Source organism: Nannospalax galili, unplaced genomic scaffold (genome assembly GCF_000622305.1).
Source record: "Nannospalax galili isolate Female #2095 unplaced genomic scaffold, S.galili_v1.0 scaffold245, whole genome shotgun sequence".
NCBI lineage: Eukaryota > Metazoa > Chordata > Mammalia > Rodentia > Spalacidae > Nannospalax > Nannospalax galili.
In genome coordinates this window covers 331,331-353,177 of record NW_008353009.1, presented here as the reverse complement: position 1 = coordinate 353,177, position 21,847 = coordinate 331,331, and positions in this window count along the sequence as shown.

The following is a 21,847-nucleotide window of genomic DNA, read 5'->3' as shown; positions in this document are numbered from 1 at the left end:
AAGAGAGTAGGTTGAACACCATCCATGGGACTATACCAGTAATCAGCATTCCTCCATGGTCTGTGCTTTAGCTCTTTCCTCCCAGTTCTTGCCCAGAGCTCCTACCCTGGGCTCCCTCAGTGATGAACTGTAACCTGGGAGATATAAACCAAATAAACCTTTCCTCCCCAAGTTGGTATTGGTTAGAGTGCTTGTCACAGCAATTGAAAGCAGATTAGAACAGAAAATGGTTTCAGGAGTGGGGCACTGCTGCGACAGATCTGTCCTTGTTGTTTTGGGGAGGATTGTGGAAGTGTTTGGAACCTTGGACTGGAAAAGTCATTGAGTGCTCAGAGCTTAGTGGGCTGTTGCTGTGGAGCTTGGAACAGTTATGCTGAAGAGAAATATGGGTGACAGAGGCCTTGCTTGTGACATTTCGAGGGAAGCAAAGACTTATCGGGTCTGTTCGTGTGGTGTTTTGAATTGAGAATCTGCGGTTTCTAGTTGGCTTGGACCAAAGGATCAACTGTGATTAGTAAGAAACCATTACCACTGAAGTAAAACCTGAGATGTAAGTAACAAGAGACCAACATCTTGGAGGTGAAATATGGTAAGTATTTCCTCAGAGTTAGTGCACAGAAGCTGTGGTCCATAGGCAATCTAATGCTCTATCTCAAGCTGGAACCATAGCTCAATTATGTGTAAGAGTCTCCTGCATGGTTCTGGTGTTGAAGGACTTAAAGGGTCATTGAGAGAATCTGAGGATTTGTTCACTGAGCAGCCAGGAGAGCACATTGGTGAAGGTTCAACCTCAATTTCAGTGAAGCCCCCAATATATTGGAGATGACAAGGACCATGGGATGACCACCAAGGTCAGTGGCAGTTGTGGAGTATAGCCAACCTGAGCTTACAAGTCAAGCTGTGTGTGCTTTAGATGACACAGCCAGAGAAGTGAAGTTGCCCAAGCCTTTGGGAGCCCAGATCATGAGTGAGCCCCACATGTCCAGCACTGAACTACTTCACTGGACTTTGGTTTTGATTAAGTGTGCTGGATCTTTCCCTTTTTAAATAAGACGGTACTTGCTTGATTTGGATTTTATGGGAACCCATAGTTAAAAGACATTTTTTTAATACAGAAAATTTTAGTTTCAATTCATAGAATCAGAAAACTAGATATCAGAAAATAAACCCAGTATTGATATATCTCCTATAAGATCCTTGAGAGGTAAGCATTAAGGCTCTGGTTAATTTATAAGGTTCAAAGCTTTATAACTGTTATGTATTTATAATATATCAATTTTTTTCAAACAATACATTCTGTTTTATTTTATGGAATACATTCTTAGATTTAATTTATTCAAACATTATAAGTACATAATGCTGTTATAGTATAATTACCACTTTTATATAGTAATTCTTCTTTTAAAAATCCTAATAAGTTTATTGGACTGCCTAACAGAGCATAGGGTGGAGGTTTATTTACAGAATAGTGGGCACCCCCCATTTACGGCTGCCCTGCAAAGCCCACACTCAAATATAGAACCTGTGACTTCATGGTGTTTTCGGCTTGTATATCTTTAGCCTCTTCCCCCACATGCAGCTAAGGTCGACTGATTGGATGGGAGGGGCAGCTGACTCCCCCCTTGATGAGTGTGAAAAGGAGGTATGGCTATAGCTTGCCAGCATAGTGGTCAGAGGACGCTTCCAGGCAACACTCCACCCCTGCCTCTGGCTCTTACATTCTTTCCACCAACCTCTTCCACAAAAGTCCCTGAGCTTTGGAGGGGTGGTAGGTGTGGGATGATCTTTTTCCCATTGTGACAAGGCACTGAACTTTCGGGTCTCTGCATCATCTGTTTTCCATGGGCTGTTGGCCCATTTCAGTGGGATTCCATCTACTATAAAAACACAAGCAGCAAGAAGCAAGAACATCTAAGCGGTGGCTGCTATAATAACTTAACCTATGGATGTACACACCAATGCTTGGATGGTTTATCAGGTGTATCACATTCAGCTAACAAAGCAATTGCAGTGGCTTCCCACTACCTATATTCTTCCATGCCACAGGGGGTTGGCCTGGTCTACAGTACCAGATGTGTGTTCTACCCCTGGGAACAGGCATTATATCCAATAGAAAATTTACTGGTTGTACATACACTAGATGCACAACTATTGCGCCAGCAAGAACATCTTGTTTGGCATGTTGATAGTGCAACACATGTGTCCATCCTTTAGCAGAATTGTAGAGGACAATTCTCCCCCAGCCATCTGCATATCACCAATAACAATCAATTAGAAAAAGAGTACAGGGAAACCCTCCCATTCACAATAGCTGCAAAATAATAATAATAATACATAAAATCTCTTTAAAGAAAGATTGAGGAAAACACCAGAAGATGGAAGGACCTCCCATGCTCATGGATTCAAAGAATTAATATTGTGAAAATGACCATCCTACCAAAAGCAATCCCAATAAAAATTTCTATGACATACTTGACAGAATTAGAAAATAAATCCTTAAATTTGTATGGAAGTACAAAAGACCCCAGATAGCTAAAGCAACTCTGAGCACAAAGAACAATGCTAGGGGGATTACCATATCAGATCTCAAAGTATTCTACAGAACTATAGTCATAAAACAGCATGGTATTGGTAACACATAGATCAATGGAACATCATTGAAATTCTCTAAACCTGAGTAAATGAAATTTCAGCCACCTGATATTTGACAAAAGTGCCAAGAACACACAATGGAAGAAAGACAGCATCCTCAACAAATGGTGCTGGCACAATTGGACCTCCACCTGTAGAAGAATGAAACTAGATCCTTATCTTTCACCTTGCACAAAAGTCAAATCCAAATGGATCAAACACCTCAATGTGAAACTGGAAATCCCTGAGACTATCAAAAGGGAATATTGGCAGTAACTTACAAGATACAGGTTTAGGAAAGAATTTTCTAAATCAGACAGCAATTGCTTGGGAATTAAGGTCAACAATCAACAAGTGGGACCTCATTAAACTAAAAAGCTTCTGTACAGCAAAAGAAACAAGAAAGTGAAGAGAAAACCCACAGAATGGGAAAAATATCTTCACCAGTGACACATCTGACATAGGTTTAGTATTAAGGAATATATAAAGAACTCAAAAAACAAAGAAGCAAGAAAGCAAATGACCCAAATAAAGGATAGGCTAAATATCTAAACAGAGAGTTCACAAAGGAAGAAATAAAGATGGCTAAGAAACATTTTTTAAAAATTCAACATTGTTAGTAATTAGAGAAATGCAAATTAAAACCACCTTAAGGTTTCACCTTACTCTAGTCAGACTGGCTAAAATCAAGAGAACAAATGATACCAAATGCTGGTGAGGATGTGGAGAAAGGGGAACACTCATTCACTGCTGGTGGGATTGCAAAATTGTGGAACATCTTTGGGAAAAAAGTGTGGAGATCTCTTAAAAAATTAAAAATGAACCTAACATATGACCCAGTTATACCACTTCTTGTCATATACCCAAAGGACTCATCCTATTATAGAGACACTTGTACAACCATGTTTGTTGCTGCTCTTTTCACAATAGCTAAGAGGTGGAAGCAACCTAAGTGTCTCTCAACTGACGGGTGGTTAAGATGTGGTATATTTACACAATGGAGTTCTACTCAGCAGTAAAGAAAGATGAAATAATGAAATTTGCAGGTAAATGAATGGATCTAGAAACGGTTATACTAAGTGAGGTAACAGAGTCAGAAAAACACAGAGTCAGAGAAACAAAAGATGTACATTCTCCCTCATGTGTGGATCCAAGCACCAAACCCTTATAAGTGAGTACATATCCTGATGCAACTTCAGGAACCAGGAATATAGAAGGGATCCAGGGAGGTTAAGGAAAAGAAGGAACCTGAGAGAGAAGAATAGCAGGAGAAACGTGTTACTAAGGGGGAAATATGTAAAAAGTGGGTAGTTAAAGGGAAAGGGGGAAGGAGGGCTTTACAAGCTTGAAAGACTTTTAAACTGAACTTTAAAGTGTTTGGATATTTTAAGAACTGTGGGTCTTTTAAAGTTATACTGTTTTATGTTGTGACATTAATATTAATGTCATACCTTAGGATTAAAAAATGGAAAGGTTGCGGTTTAATTGCAGTGTCAAGCTGACAAGGGGTCAATTGTGCTGAATAGCTTTATTTGTTAACTTGACACACCTTGGTTGAGGGAGCCTCAGATGGGTAATTGCTTCCATTGAACTGGCATATGGCCATGTCTGTGGAGCATTTTCTTGATTGTTGAGTGATGTGGAGGGCCCAGCCCACTGTGGACAGTGCCACCCCTGGGCAGGCAGTTCTGCATTATATAAGAAAGTAGGTTGAGCACGGGCCAGGGGAGCAGGCCAGTAAGCAGCTATTCTCCATGGTCTGTTTCATGTTTCTGCCCTGAGTTCCTGCCTTGGCTTCCTTTGATGAAGGACTGTGCTTGTAAGGCAAATAAACTCTTTCCTCCCCAAGCTGGTTTTGGTTAGTATTTTTTATCCCAGCAATAGAGATTCTAACTAGAACAGAAACCCCCCAACATTGCCCTTTGTGCTCAGGATTGCTTTGGCTACCTAGGGTCTTTTGTAATTCCATATGAATGTCAAGATGCTTTTTCCTAATTCTGGGAAGAATGTCATGGGAATTTTGATTGGCATTGCATTGAACCTTTAAACTGCTTTTGATATGCTGGTTATTTTCATAATATTAATGCTACCAATCCATGAGTACAGAAGGTCTTTCAATCTTCTTTTGTCTTTCTCAATCTCTTTCTTCAAAGATTTAAAAATGTTGTTGTAGAGATTGTTAATGTTTTTGATTAGGTTTATTCTTAGACATTTTAAGCTATTCTGAATGGAAGTGTTAACATGAACTCTTTCTCCAATTGTTTATTATTGGTATAAAGAAAGGCCAGTGATTTTTTTGCCTCACTACATAGCCCTGGCTCGCCTTGCACTTGTTACGTAGACCAGGTATGTCTAAAATTCACAGAGGTCCACCTCCCTCTGCCTCAGTGTGCTACACATTCTGCAGAAAATTTGTTTTCAAACTTTTTGGTCCCTCACATAGGGGCTACAAAGAGTGTAGATGTAGAGAAAGCAAGACCTTGGAGCCAGTTCAGATCCCAGAGAAGAAGAATTCCTCAAAGAGGTGATATGACCCCCCCCCCAAGGTGAGCATCTGGGTAATGGCTGGAGACAGAGTCACTAGCCAAATAAATGTATGTCCTGTGTCATGAGACTTGAGTCTGCCAGAGCCTACAAAGATATTACTAAAGAGAAAGGGTTGGCAACTATTCATCTAGCACCACAGAGTCCTGATTTAAAGTGGAACATATGTATGTGTGAATAAAAAGCAAAAACCCACCTCTCTACCATCACCATCCCCTCAGTTTGACAGACCAGGTTGTGCCTAGTTGGGGATGGAGTACAATAATCATGTTCAAGTATGTCACTGACATTGAGGACTGGTCGTACTAACTTCCAAACTGAGGCATTGTTCAAGGTGGGCATAATGCTGTCTACCACAGAATTAATTGGACTTATCTATAGATTCACCCAGTGATAGAGAATTTACATTAAATGGAAACATATTTAAAAATTGAATTATCTTGAGTATATCCTTTGAATGACACATGTTCATGAGGTCGGTTGATTGCCTGCCTGTTAGTGCCTTTCAAAAGAAAATCGGGGAACTCCACTGCAGACTTGGCTGCTAACAATAGCAATAATTGGTGTATATGTGTGTACTATTGTTTATATGAGAGTTTGTGTATGTATGTGTGTGTGTGCATGTGTGAGTGTGCATGTGTGTGTGTGTATTTGAGCCTTGATGTGTCCTTCAAGTACTCTTAAAGACAAATGCAGAGCTTTAAAAAAGGCTAGAATGCATGGTATATTGTGCTTAGATATTTTATTGTACTATATCATATATGAAAAGGAAAAAAAGTAATAATGCATTTGTTGTGGAACAATTCAGAGACATTAGTCATTTTTGTACATTTTTAATTAAATTTTTGTGTATTTCATACAAAACATCTTAATCATCTTTATAACTCTCCCCAGTCTGCACCCTTCCATAACTACCCCCACACTGAATTTCATGCATTCTGTCATTTATGTTAAGGCTTCTCAAGTCAAGTTAGTATATACAGCCATCCCTCAGTGCAAGTTCATCCAATGGGGTCTAGTCAGCCTACCTACAGTCACTCCCTTTAAGAAGATCAGCTTTCCTTCACCAAGAAGTAATCAACTGCCAATGGTTCTTCAGCTCATATTGGGGCTTGCTGCCCATTTCTCTGGCTCTATGCTGTGTTTTTGTCTGCTTGAGTTTCTACAGGTCTTGTACATGCTCACCCAATTGCTGTAAATTTATATGAACAAGGTCCCAGGATCCTGTAAAGCTTTGTTTCCATAGGGTCATGCACCTTCTCCCCTGGATCTTATAGTCTTCCTACCCCCTCTTCTGTTATGGTCTTTGAGCCCTGGGTGGGTGGAGTTTAATATTGGAGTCCTGTCCAAGGACACTCATTCTGCAGATGCTTTAGCCATTTGTGGGCATTTGTGTTCATTGCCCTGTGTTTCATGAAGGAACTTCTTAATGAGTTGAGAGAAGCATTAGTATTCTCTCTACCCCTTGTTCCACTATGTTCTGTGAGTCTTTGATGTAGATGTTCCATTGTAGGTGTGTCACTTAGGGTTGGGCATTCCACAGACACTTAATCTTTGTGTGTGACCAGTTGTAGAACTCTGTAATAGTCTCTGTCTGTTGCACAAGAAGCTTCTTTGATGAGTGGTGACTAGCATGCTTGTCTGTAAATACAAAGATCCATATTTGGAATATAGTAAGAAATTACACCTGTCTAAGGATATGATGGCCTTAGGAATTTCTCTAAGATCTATGTCCTCTCTAGCCATATGTATTTGGCTATGTTTACAGTACCAAACATGAGTTCCCTCCCACTGAATGGGCTTTAAATCTAATTAAGTAGCTGTTAATTACCCCCGAGATAAAAAGTACCACTACTGCCCCAATACAGTTTTCTGTGCCAGTCATTGTTATGGTTATTAGGCCTTAAAGTTGGAGTTGGTATTCTACCTTAGCACCTTAACTAGTGTCCTTCAAATCTGAGAGTTAGACTTCAGGGAGGGGGCTTCCAGGTCAGTTTCAGCTCCATTGCTCAAAGAACTGTGTCTGGTGTATGTCCCGTCTTCAGCAAAAAGGTCTTACTTTCAAGTTCTGGGAGGCAATCAAGGACTGAGGCAATAGCCTGTGTAATTTTGGGAGTCTCTTGGACTACCCTGGTTAACAACTTGAAAGGAGTTTTCTCCTGTCTGGCACTGTTTCTTGTTATATAGTCTTCAGCTATACACATGGACACATGTAGATATTGTGTGTGTAAATTTTCAGTAGGCTTTCAAAATAATACATTTCCCTCACCAGCTAAGCATTATTTATCTCTCTTCTCTCTTTCCCTGTATAACCATCTCCAGTTAATGTATTCCCATTTTCCCCATTTCTAAACCTTTGATAATGCCTGTCTGCTATGGTCCCCCCTCTCTTGAGCTTCTTTCTCTTTGCTCCCATGATTCTTTGTGTAACCTTCCCTCTTCCCCTCCCATTTAAATATCCCCATTTTACCATTTTCCCCTTGGTAACAGCTTTCACCCATTGTTCCTCTCTCTCAGGTGCTTTCTTTCCCATTATCTCCCTGGTTCCCTTCCATTTTCCTGGCTCCTGCATTTACATAAGGATATGCACTCACATATAAGGATTTGGTGCTAAGGTCTGCAAATGATGGAGAACCTACATGGTTTGTTTTTCTGAGTCTGTGTTACTTCACTTAGTATAACAGTTTCTAGTTCCATCCATTTATCTGCAAATTTCATAATTTCCTCCTTTACCGCTGAATAGAACTGTATTGTTTAAATGTACTACATTTTCATTATCTGCTTGTCAGTTGAGGGACACTTAGACTCCTTCCATTTCTTAGCTATCGTGAAAAGAGTAACAACAAACATGGATGAACAATTATCTCTGCAATAGGATGAGTCCTTTAAGTGTATGCCAAGGAGTGTTATAACTGGATTATATGATAGGTTCATTTTTAATTTTTAAAGAGCTCTCCACACTGCTTTCCACAGTGGTTGCAAAAGTTTTCAAACCCACCATTAGTGAATGAGTGTTCCCCTTTCCCCACATCTTCTCCAGCATTTGATATCACAATATCACATTGTTCTCTTGATCTTAGCCAGACTGAATGGGGTAAAATGAAATTTTTTTGGTCTTTTTGAGGCAGAGTCTCCCTGTAGCCCCAGCTGCCCTGGAACTCACTATGGGGACCATCTTAAAGTAGTTTTAAATTGCATTTCCCTAATTGCTAAGGATGTTGAACACTTTTAAAGATGTTTCTTAGCCATATTTATTTCTTCTTTTGAGAACTCTGTTCACATCCATAGACTTTCTTTTTAACTGAGTAATTCGTTCTTTTGATTCTTTGTTTTTTGAGTTCTTTGTTACTCTGAATATTAAACCTCTGTCAGGTGTGTCACTTGCGAAGATTTTCTCCCACCTTGTGGCCTCCCTCTTCAATTACTTGGTTGTTTCTTTTTCTGTACAGAAGCTTTTTAATTTAATGAGGTCCTACTTGTTGATTGTTGACCTTAATTCCTGAACAACTGATGTCCGATTTAGAAAGTCTTTTCCTAAACCTATATCTTGTAGGGTATGGCCTATGTTTTATTCTAACAGTTTCAGAGTTTTGGATTTCACAATTAGGTCTTTGAACCATTTGGAGTTGACTTTTGTGCAAGGTGGAAGAAAAGGGTCTAGTTTCATTCTTCTTCAGGTAGAGATCCAGTTTTGCCAACAACATTTGTTGAAGATGCTTTTTTTCTTCCAGTGTGTGTTCTTGGCACCTTTGTTAAATATTAGGTGGCTGAAGTTGCATACTTGTTTTATTGCTCTAGCAATGAGCATACACTCGTTTTGGATCTTCAATTAAGTTCTATTGATCTATGTTTCTGTTTTTGTGCCAGTACCTTGGTGTTTTTATGACTATAGCTCTGTAATATGGTTTGAGATCTGGTATGGTTGCCTCTCCCGACTTCCAGTATTGCTATTTGTGCTCAAGATTGCTTTAACTATTTGGAGTCTTTTATGATTCCATAAGAATTTTAGGGTTATTCTTTTCTAATTCTGTGAAGAATGTCATGGGTTTTTAAAAATGGGATTGCATTGAATTTATAGATTTCTTTTGGTAGGATGGTCATTTTCACAATATTAATTCTTCCAATCCATGAGTATGGGAAGTCGTTCCATTTCCTGATGTCTTCCTCAATTTCTTCTTCAAAGATTTAAAATTGTCATTGTAGAGATCTTTAATGTATTTGGTCAAGTTTATTCCTAGATATTTTTTGAGGCTTTTGTGAGTGGGAGGGTTTCCATGTACTCTTTCTCTGATTGCTTGTTTTTGGTATACAGAAAGGTTGCTCCATTTTGTAGATTGATTTCATAACTTACTACTTTGCTGCAAGTATTAATCATTTCTAGGAATTTTCTGGTGGAACTTTTGGCATCTCTTATGTATAATGCCATATCATCTGCAAACAGGGATAACTTGACCTCTTCTTTCCCAATTAATATTCCTTTAATTTCCTTCTCTTGTTTTATTGCTCTAGCAATGGTTTCAAGCACTATATTAAAAACAAGTGGAGATAGTGGACAGCATTGTGTGGTTTCTGATTTTAATGGGAAAGCTTCCAGCTTTCCTCCATTTAGAATGATGTTGGCTGTGTGTTTGTTGTATATAACTTTAATTATGTTAAGCTATGTTCCCTCCAGTCCAATTCCCTCTGGAACTTTTAACATAAATGCATGTTGGATTTTGTCAAAGGCTTTTTCTGAATCTATTGAGATAGCCATGTGATTTTTGTCTTTAAATCCATTTATATTATTTTATTCATGTTTATTTTTTATTTATATATTATTTATTTATTTATTTATTCACTTATTTATTTGGTCTTTTTGTGACAGGGCCTCCCTGCAGCCCCAGCTGACCTGGCGCTTGCTATGTAGACCAGTCTGGCCTTGAACTCACAGAAATCTTTCTGCCTTTGCCTCCTGAGTGCTGGGATTAAAGGCATATGACATCACAACTGGCTCATTTATGTGATCTATAACATTTATTGACTTACTTACATTGAACCACCACTGCATCTCTGAAATAGAACTGACTTGATCATGGTGGATGATCTTTTTGATGTGCGTATATATGCAGTTTGCAAGTATTTTGTTGAGATTTTTTGCATCTCTCTTCATTAAGGATATGGGTTTATAGTTTTTTTCTTGTGGTTGTGTCTTTACCTGGTTTTGATGTTAGAGTGTTGCTGGCTTCATAAAAGGAGTTTGAGAGTTCTCACTCTGATTCTATCTTTTTGAATAATTTAAGTGGTATTGGTTGTAGATATTCTTTAAATGTCTGGAAGAATTCTCCTGTAAATCTACCTGGGCCCGGGCTTTTTTGAGTTGGGAGGTTTGTATTACTGTTTCAATTTTCTTATTTGTTATATATCTGTTTATGCTGTTGAACATATTATTGTGGTTTTTCATATTAGTTTTGTTGTGGGTTTGGCATGTGGATTTTTTTTTGTTGCTTGTGATTCTGACAAAATCACAACAACAACAACAACAAAAATCCACATGCCAAATCCACAATGAAAAACTAATAATATGAAATGCAAGCCTTCCCTTGTTGAGTTGAAGTCTGATTCTGCTTTATTATTGATGTACATTGGTTGTGTTATGATTAGGTATAAAAACCTGGTTGGTCTAGGCTTTGGGTTTGCTTTTGATTTTATCATGGGGGGGGGACCAGATGGCTCCAGTCAGGCTACTCAGGGGCTCTCCAGGAGGGCGAAATGGCTCTAGCTAATTAGGAGTACTTCAGAAGTCTCAGATGGATAGTGCCAAAGTCCAAGGAGAGGAGATGGGAAATGGACATGCTGGTTCCTACTAGTCAACAGGGAAGCCCTTTAACAGTGGGAGGGGCTGTAGATGGTCTCAAAGCAAGGGGATGTGGGCACGACACAATTTGGCAAGCTCACCCCGCACAGCCCAAGTCAGGCATGAGTCAGGCAGTCTCCAAAGGTCTTATTGTTATTTTTGCATCATACTTATTAATTTACTTTAAAGACAGGTTGTTTACTCACATACAAAAAATCAGTTGGTAGATTAAGTCAAGAAACTAAGGGGAAAAAGAAGCTGATGGTGGTCTGGGAATAGTAAGTCTTTTGGGGACAATTTTTGCATAAGCTGACCACTGGGGCGTAGTGGAGAGTTCTACCAGGCAGTCTCTTTCTGAGTAAGCCAATTAGGGGCAGTAAAGAAAAAAATGTCCATTGTTCAAGAATGTATTCTCTAGAATACTTTGAAGGTTGGGCTTGGATCAGGTACACCATTCTTTTGGAACATCTATTGTTGGTCATTCTTCACCTCTTCACTGGTTAAACCATGCCTTTTGGTTCCATAGAATTCTCATTAGTATAACTTTCTCCCTCCCCTGCTTTTGTCCATTTGGCAACAAAGTCAATGTGTTTGTACTGAAGAAAAAAATCAGGCTTTTGATCTAAAATTGTTTTTTTTTAATTTTTTAAATTACATGTATGCATGTGCAGTGGGTCTGTACATGTGAATGCAGGTGCTCATGGGGGTCAGAGATATCAGATGCCCCAGACCTCAGATTCTCCAGCCTTGAGGTCTGGTTTGCCTACATTGAAAAGGGAAGAAATTTTTTTTTCTGAAAAACTCACACACACACACACACACACACACACACACACACACACACTTGAGAAAGTGAGAAGAGAATGAAAGGGACAAAAGAGATAAGATCAGTCCAGATTATACCCCCAGGAAAAGATTGGGAGGTTTTCTAAAGGTACCACTGTAATTTTGGGATGGATGCTGGGAGGCTGATTAGTTGACCTTGGGGAGGATTTGGGGCGTTTTTATTGTATGATGTAGTAATAATTCTTTGTCTTTTTTCAAGTGTCCCACAATAAAGGCTTAAACTCTTTTTAGTACTTTTGTAGATGTTCTGATAGCAGTGCTGCAGTAAGGAAAATAAAGAGTCAAATTTATTCCAGTTATACATGGTGAAGACTTGTTAGACCTTCAATAAAGACACTTGTTTTCTCTAACCCAGCATTCATTAAACTTAATTGATTACACTGCTCTATTTTCAGAGAATGTGATTTCATATATCACTGTTTGGAGCACACAGGAAAATGTGAATCTTGGCTCATATTATACATTAAGAATTTAAAAGTCCTCTCTTTTCATCTAAATTCAACTTAGCACAGCCATATACCATTTAATAGGAAAGGTTGACTACACTGGGTAGTGTCATCCTCACATTCATGTGCTTCCCAGAACCTCAGCATGTGAGTTTATTTGGAAATAGATTATGGATGTAATTAGTTAAGACGAAGAGATACTGGTGAAGGCTGAACTATGACTCTTGCCCTTATAAGAAGTCACATGCAAAGACAGATGTTCCGGGGAGAATGCCATGTAAAGATGAAGGCAGAGAAGATGAGAGTTACACATCCACACAGCCGCCGGGAGCATCTAGGCTGCAAGCTATACCAGAAGCTCAGAGAACAACTGGGGCTAATGTTCCCTCAGCTCCCTCCCAGGGGAGTGGGGCCCTGCTGGCACCTTGATTTTGGATTCCAGTCCACAACCTGAGAGAACTGAGGTCTGTTGTTTAAAAATAACCCAGTGTCAAAATTTGTTACAGAAGAAAATTGAAATGATGACCAACTGTGTCTCAAAATTTAAAAAGAAATATGACTTTAAAATTTTGAAAACACAAGACCACTTAACAATGAAAGGAAATGGACTACCAAGAGACTGTAAAATACAGACGAATGTTAATGTAATGGTAAGTGAAAAAAGCCAGATAAAAAGAGCTCATAAACTGTGAATTCATTGACATAAAGTTCCAGCAATGTAAACTAACCTATAGTTATGGAATGGCAAGGGGGTGGTTGCCTGGAACAGAGGCCCCAAGAGGAGCAATGGGGACCCAAGAGACAGTTTATGAAAAGGAAAGAGAAAATGTAGGTCAGGGAATGAGCTTGCTCTCTTAGTTGTATTTTAATAGTGTTTCATTGTGTGTGTGTGTGTGTGTGCACGCGTGCACGTGTGTGTGCCTGTGTGTGTGTGAACATATCAAAATTGTATACCTTAAGCCTGAAAAACTTGTACATTAAAAACATCTAATAAAGCTGCTCAAAATAAAGCACTTTGAGGACTTATTACTTCAAAACAGCCAAGAAAATATTGTGCAAGCTTGCATGGAGGACTGGCAAAATAGAAAACAAATGCTTCACTGCTGTATGCTCTCTTTCCCATTCTATTCTTGTCCTTAATTGAAAGCGGTAAAGCAAACACATTATTGAAGCAACTCTAATTATTTTCTCTGGACTAGTCTCTAGCAAATTAAGAAAAGGGAGCAGAGAAAGCCATTTCAGCCCTGAAATAACACTGCAGGATCTTTTCTTCTGAGCTAATCTCAGCATACAGCAAGTCCAAACTCTTCAATGACATTCATCATGAGCCGCCGTGAGGACATCCCCATGGTCAAGTTGAGATGAACCTTGGGAGATGCTCCTTCCCCTCACACTGTTGCTACGTTCATTTGCTCTCTCACTCTTCCTCCTGGCTTTAATTAAATGTCACAGCCGAAAGAGGCTCCTGAAACAGATTACTGGGACGCTTTCTGCTAACTCTATCTATCCTGTAAGACATGGGTAATAGTCAGGCTTTCTCCATAAAGGCTTTGTTTGCTTCTCCTGCCTTGGTGATTCCCCATGGCACTTAGTCTTGTTTATACTATGTAAATGAGCTCTTGGCCCATGCTGGTTTCTAATACTTTCATTTTGTGTGAAAGTCACTGTGATGCTCTTGACCTTTGGAACCATATGTCCCTGTGCTTTGAAATTCTCTTTTTCATTTCTAGAGTTCATTCCTATTATCTGGATGACTGTAGAAGTTTATAGACATATTCTGTCCATAAAGGACCTAGGGCTCAATATCAGCACAATTTCTTTTTCTCAAACATCCTTTCATTTCTTTCCTGGGTACACCACATGTTTGGTTGGAACTCTGCTCTGCAGTGTATGGGAGCTGATGACCTCAGATGTCTACTTCTGCATCTCTGGGATAGGGGAGGGGTTTCAATAAAGGCTGCTCTGTTCATTCAGGAAGTTTGGGCCTCAAACATCCCTCAGGAGGTCACTCAATAAATGAGACACATGAGAAGCTGCAGGAATACCATAGCTCCTTCACTGTCAGCTCAGCTAACTGGGGTTTCCACATGTTTTCTTGGAGTCCCCTGTTGGATGCAGTTCCAGCCTTCAACTGTCTTCATCGTATGCTTCAGAGAAGGCCACCTGAAACCAAGACCTTGTGTTGGACCCTGTTCTAGTTTGCTTTCTATTGCTGTAATAAAACACCCTGACTAAAAACAACCCAGGAAGGAAAAGGTCAGTTTGACTTATAGCTGTCACAGTGCATCATAGAAGGAACCCATAGAAGGAACCTGGAGGCAGGAACTGAAGCAGAGACCATGGGATGCATGCTGCTTACTGACTTTCTCAATTGCCTTCCTCATACAGCTCAGGCCCACCTGCCCAGGGATGGCACTGCCCCCAGTGAACTGAGTCCTCCTGTATCAATTGCCAATTAAGAAAATGCCTCACAGATATGACCACAGCCCCATTCAATGGAGGAAATTCCTTAACTGGGATTTCCTCTTCCCAGGGTCTCCAGTTTGTGTTAGTTGATAAAAAATAAGGAGCACAAAGCCCAAGAGGGAACTCTGCTCAATAACTTACTCTACACTTTTCACAGAGGCCCATTTCTTAAGGCTGACACTCTGTTAGACCTCTACCCACTGTCATATACTTGAGTGCTGCAAACTGTCTTCCTGAATTCCCTTCTTTCCAGAATGTATTTGCTGCAGGAGCAGAGAAGCACCTCTTCTGCTTCAGAGGGATGTAGGAGAGAAAACTCTTCAAGGAGACGGGTGAAGAAATTACAAAGAGTTCTTTAGCCATCGCCATGTGGTGAGTGCATTGCCCCCTGGCCCAGTACAAAATACTCTACCGTCTTGACCCTTCTCACCCCGTGACTTAGACCTTGGCATCAAAGGAGCAGGGGAAGGGCAGAGATGACAGAAATATCAGAGAACACCAAACCTTCCTCCCCTTCTACGTGCAAAGATTTTCTACAGGGGTGCACCACCCACAGTGGGCTGGGCCTTCCCACATCAACCATGAAGAAAATGCCACACAGACATGGCCACAGGATGATCCAATGAAGGACATTCTTCAACTGAGGTTCCCTCTACCCAGGTGTTTCAAGGTGACCCTGAAGGTATGCAGTACACTTGACTTGCATCTGATCTATCCTCATTGTAATCTCTAAAGGGACAACTCCAGAACATACACAATACATGTCTTATAACATTTTTCTGTTTTACCTAAGCTTTTTTCTCCAAATGCTGCGTGTGTATCCATATAGTTATTCAGTCAGGAATCTGGAAAATTCCCATCAATTAAAACAGTACTTTCTAAGTTTAATCTGTTGTATAGTCTATTCTTCATCTGACAGAAATACTACTTAGCTAATACTTAATAATAATACTTAATAATAATACTTAGCTAATACATTGGCTTGGGTTTTTCTCCATAGTTTCAGGCCCCTTGTTTTCCAGGTATCAAAGCAGAGGGAAGAGGGTTAATTAGCTGATAGGACTGTGCTCACCTGTAGAGAATGCGCCTGACTCTTAGACTACAGACTCATTATAAACACTGTCTCATACCTGAGATCAAGAGACCCAAGACGATCACAGATTGAACAGACCATCTATCTCAGAGTGGTGATGATAATCAACCTTAATTGCAACCTTGAGATTTTATTTGACCATATTATATTGTTTAGGAATTAAAATAATAAAGTTTTGCTTTTGGTTTTATTTGAGGATGTTCTGAAAAATTAAATTTGGAGTTACGTGTTTTTGTTATTTCTGGTATCAGAGGTCTTACTTAAATTTTTAAGAAAAATTTTATTGAGCTTTTGTATATTTCACACAATAGTTCTTAATCAAATTTAGACCCCCTCCCCAATGCATGCTCCCATACACACCCCCGCTGGACCTCATGCATTCCACCATACCTAGTAACTCCTATCCAGTGAAGCATTTGTATCCAGATGTCCTTCGGTGCAAGTTCATTCACTGGAGTCTAGTCAGCCTATCTAGAAATTGTAAGTAATGCCTACTCTCCCTACTGAAGAGTTCCACAACTAGTCACACAGAAAATATACGTTTGAGAGATGTCTAGTCCTAGGTGAAATATCTACAGGGGAACCTCTATACCTAAGGCTCATGGAACATAGCAGAACCGGGGATGGAGAGAATACTAGTGCATCTCTCAACTCTCACCAGTGAAGCTTCCTCATACAAAGGAGTGAGAGGCACACAGAAGGCCACAACGGGCTAAATTTTAAAAATGAGAGACTGCAGAGTGTGTGTCTTTGGACAGGATTCCTATATTAAAACCCAACCATGGCTCAGGGACCATTGTGGAAGAGGGGGCAGAAAGATTGTAAGAGCCAGGGTTGGTCCATGAATATAGAGAAACAGAGCCTTTCAGGCCACTGGAAGCTTGTATATGTGAACTTGAGGCAATGACAGCATCAAGGACAAGACCCATGCCAACTCAATCAGACAAGGGCCCAGATTGGAGCAAAGGAAATGGGCGGCGGGGTCCTAGCCTGGGACCTCTTGGAGACTGATTAAAAATTAAAAAAAAAAAACATATTTTTTTTTCTTTTTGAGAATTTCAAACAGTGCATTTGATCATATTCAGAGTCATCTCCCCTCTCCCCACCCCCTCCTTATTATACCTCACCCAGTTCACGTCGTCTATGATATTTTTAAGGCCTATGGAATCTAATTTGGGTCCTCAAATCTTCTTCACTGTGCATCCATTCCCTGTGCCTGATCAACCTACCAACATCACACCCTTAAAGAAAACTAACTCCAGCAACTGTTGGTTGTCAATAGCTACTCAACTGGGTTAGAACTTCTGGCCCACCTCCCCACCTCTGTGCTGGGATTTTGTCTATGTTGAACTTGTGTAGGTCTTGTGCATGTTTTCACAATTGCTGTGAATTCATATCACCAACCATCCGGCCATCTGGAAAACACTTTCCTTATATTATATACCACATATGGCTCTTACAATCTTTCTGCTCCCTTTTCTGCAATGATCCCTAAGCCTTGAGGGGAGAGGATGCGATATAGGCATCTCATTTAGGACTGAGCATTTCAGTTTCCTTTTTGCTGCATATCGACCAGTTGTGGGTCTCTGTGTTAATCTCCATTTGGAGTCCGTGCTGGCTAGCTTTAGCTGCCAACTTGACACTCCTGGGTAGAGGGAGCCTCAATTGGAGAATTGCCTCCATTGCACTGGCCTGTGATCATGTCTGTGGGGTATTTTATTGATTTTTGAGTGATGTGGAAGGATCCGGCCCACAGTAGGTGGTGCCACCCCTGGGCAAGTTGTTCTATATTGTATAAGAAAGCAGGGTGAGCAGGGGCCAGGGGAGCAAGCCAGTAAGCAGATGGCCTGTGCTTCAACTCCTGCCTCCAGATCCTGCTCTGAGTTCCTACCTGGGGCTCCCTGATGAATTGTGACCCAGGAGATATAAGCCAAATAAATCCTTTCCTCTCCAAGTTGGTATTTGTCAGAGTGTTTTGTCATAGCAATGGAGAAACAAACTAGAACAGTCATTTAATACTATGTAAACTTAGTGGGATAACTGTACTACAGGCTCCCCTATGGCCTGTGACCTGTCTAGACATGAGTTCCTAGGCCTGATAACAGTGCCAGGTATGGGTTCCATCCTTAGAAGGAAGCCTTAAATCCAAAAAACTGTTTTTATTTCTCCTGTAGGATAGAAGTTTTGAAAGACGCAGCTTTTGGTCTCTACGGTTGCCTAATTCTTCTTTATTCTACTTTCATTTGTTTCATCTTCTTGATCATCATTTAATGACAGAGATGGGAGAATTAAATTCACACAAGAAATACATTTGTCAATTTCTTCCAGTCTTCCAACAAATGTATCTATTTTAGAAACCGTTATTAATACCACATGAATTTATGTTCCTGTATCTGCTTTTGTGAATTAGAAACATTTACTGGTTTCTAGTGACTTCTTATACCACCGAAAATGTCTTGTCTTCAAGATGTATTTTGCGTAATATTAATACATGTTCGTCAATTCTCCTCCTGTAACTGTATTTGCATAAGTATCTCATATCACTTGTTTCAGGTGTCTACAAAGGCCATTTGCTTGACCTTTCAAAGGTTCCAGGCTGAAAATTAGAAACAATTTATTCTTTTGACATTTCTTTCATATGTGCAATTCTCCTTCTATGCCACCAACTCCCTCTCCTCCCAACAAGTCCCCCTCCCACTTTCATGTATTTTTGTTTTGTTTTTGTTTTGTGACTCTGAGTTTAACTAGGGCCACTCATCTGGGCATGGGTGTGGAGCCATGCACTGGAGCATGGACAACTCACCAATGGCTATGCCACTGAAAACAGTGACTCCCCCTCCTCTACCAGCCATCACCTGCCAATCAGGCTGCAAATTTTGTCAAAATTATATTGATTGCGATTGCTAGTGTGCTTGGATTCACATTTGTAGCTTACTTTTTATTTTAACATTTTCATGATTTTCTTTCATTTACTTTGCCTTTTTGAACTACTCCAGGTTTTGAAATTATATATCATATCTATTTCCCCTTCTTTACAACTTAAATGGTCACCCTAGTGATTTCCTTTTGCATATTTTAAATGTCTACTGAATTCTGACAAGTAGAACAGTGTACATGTGACAAGCACACCACTTACTGGCTTTCAACATGAATCCCTGGTGTAACCAATATCAAGGTCAAGAATAAGCACTTCACTCCAAGATGGCAGCTCATGTGTCCTAGAAAATAGCAAACGTATTGCATGGAAGTCTAACATTCAACAAATCCTTTTTGCTTCTTGCAATCAAATGAAGAGTTTACATTAGAGAGTTTTGCCACCAATCTCTGTCTCCTCACTTCTCTGCTGCTGTTGTCAAGGATTTAGTTTAACTTTATTTTAAATCTTACATTTGCTATGGCATGTTTACTTCTTGCTTATTATTCCTTCTTGCATCTAAGAGTTTCCAAACATCTTTTAATTCTGTTTAAGTGTTTATAGTTAGTATGTTGCCCAAAACTCTGCATTTTGCTTGTCTACAAGCATCTTTAAACTTCCTTTCCTCCAAATTCATTCCCTTGACTGTATAATTCTATGCTGACAGTAGTTTTACTTTTAGTGCTCTGAAAACTTCATTCTGTAGTCCTGTGACCCCCATTGTCACTGAAAGAGCTGCTCTCTGTCATTTGCCTTTTTCTGGTTATTTCTAAGATTTTTAGAAAGAGCTATAGAAAAATATTGTTTTACTAGGATATCTCTACATTGGAGTGTCTTTATTTATCCTGATTGGGATGAATATGCTTTATGCATTTGAGGCTGAATTTATTCTTTCGGCATTTCTCAGAATTTCTCAGCCAGTGTCACTTTGGTTATTGTTTCTGACCCATTTTCTCTTTGGATCTTGATCATGCTGTTGGACCTTTCACCATATAGCATCACAGCTTCTCTTCCTGCAGTGTTCTGCTTGTCTCTGGGAACTCTTTTCAGATCTATTTGCCCATTCATGAACTGCCATCTCAGATGCATCAAATCTACCATTTCTTCCATCCATTAAATTTCTAACTTTATGTGGCAGTTTCTTCACAAGTTCTATATGGCCATTTTTCACAAAATAGTTTATCTATTTTTAGTGTCTTCTATTTCTTTATCATATCTCCATCTCTTCGGTCTGATTCCTTATTAAATCTATGTACCTCATTCTGTGTGTGTTAATGTCTGTATCGACAATTCTCCCGTGGCTGAGTAATGTACTGTTTTTGCTGAGTGTCGCTCATGGTACTTTGTTTTGGATGTGTTTGGATATTTACATGCTGCATGACATTTCCTGTAAGATTATAATGATATTGAAACCTCAAATTGCCTAGTGGCATCACCTTAGTCAGTGAGATGTCATAGCTCATGCATTACCCTTGTGTTCAGGGTAAAGACTGTGTAAACGTATCCACTGTGCTGCCAGTTGTATAAAAGTATCCAATGCAATTGTGTGCAATACATAAAACTTGATAATGATAATGAACTGTTACCCATTTATGCATTTACTATACTATACTTTTTATTGTTATTTTAAAGTATATTCCTAGTGATTAAAAAGCTTGCTGTTAATGGTGAGCTGTGTTATGCTGGCAGAAGCTTCATAAGTTTGCTACTTGTCTTGATTACATCAAAAAGCTATGTCCAATGACTGACTTTCACCATGTAGGTTTTAGCAAAGATAGTCTCATAGTCTCACAACATGGAAGTATCTAATGATGTGTTGTTTCTCAGAATATGCCTCATCGTTAAGTGACCCATAATTATATTTGATTGTCAGCCCATTTTTCTTACCCTTCATCTGTCTGGGTGACACTCTTCCCAAAAGGTTGTGCCAACTGTTGGAATACTTTTAACTCCAGAACACGACATTTTAAATTCCAAGACTGGGATTATTTCAGGACATGTGGGTATAATAAATTATGTTCCAATATATTTTTTTCATCTTTTTGAAAGAGGGTTCCCCTGCAGCTCCAGCTGGCCTGGAACTCACTATGTAGACCTGGCTGGCCTTGAACTCGCAGAGGTCTACCTGCCTCTGCCCCCCAAGTTGTGGGATTAAAGTCATGCACTACCATGCCTTGCTTGTCCCAATTTTGGTAGGTATGGTTATAGATTGTTTATTTAAAATATTATTGGGGCTGGAGAGGTGGCTCAGTGGTTAAGTGCACTGGCTGCTCTTTGCAGAGAACACAGGTTTGGTTCTAGCACCTACATGGTGGCTAACAACCATCCATAATTCCAATTCCAGGGGATCTGACACCATCTTCTGGCCTTCAGGGGCATTTCATGCATCTGGTGAACTTACATACAAGCAATCAAAACAGTCACACACATAAAATAAAAATGAATAAAATATTATTGTTATTATTGTTACAGGTTCTCCCCCTACCATAACCAAGATGTGGAACTGGAATGAATCACCCTCTTCCAAGGGTTCACCCTTCTGAAGGATCTGAGAGTGTATCCTGCAAGAGTGCTCAGTCTTCTATCAAGACCGCCACCTGGTTAAAGACCAAGTTTTTCCTTCTGTTCCCTACCACACATCTCACTAAATTCAGGATACACAGAAAAGCCTAGTTGCAACATTGCCTTTTGTCCTTTCTTCCTTGCCTTTTTGTGGTTATTGGTAACATTAAAAAAAATCCAGCTAGCTAATTCACAAGTTTTTAAAGAGCTTCTCTTTTCTAAAAATCTAATATCGTGTGATGCATCTATTACTGACTAGGATTTTTCTTGATAGTTTATCATCTCATACAGAAACATGAAGCCCTTTGTCCTCCTATTAACCTCTGCTATATGTGTAGCTATGTGTATGGTCAGACACATTCCCATTTTGGACAACTGGAGTGTGCAGCAGCTGGAGAACTCTGGGTGACTGTCTAGAGAACGTGTACATTATTACAAGTAAAGGATGGGAAACTGGTTTTAAGGACCCACTCTTTTTTGGGCATTGGTTGAGGACTGCTTCCAAAGTTACT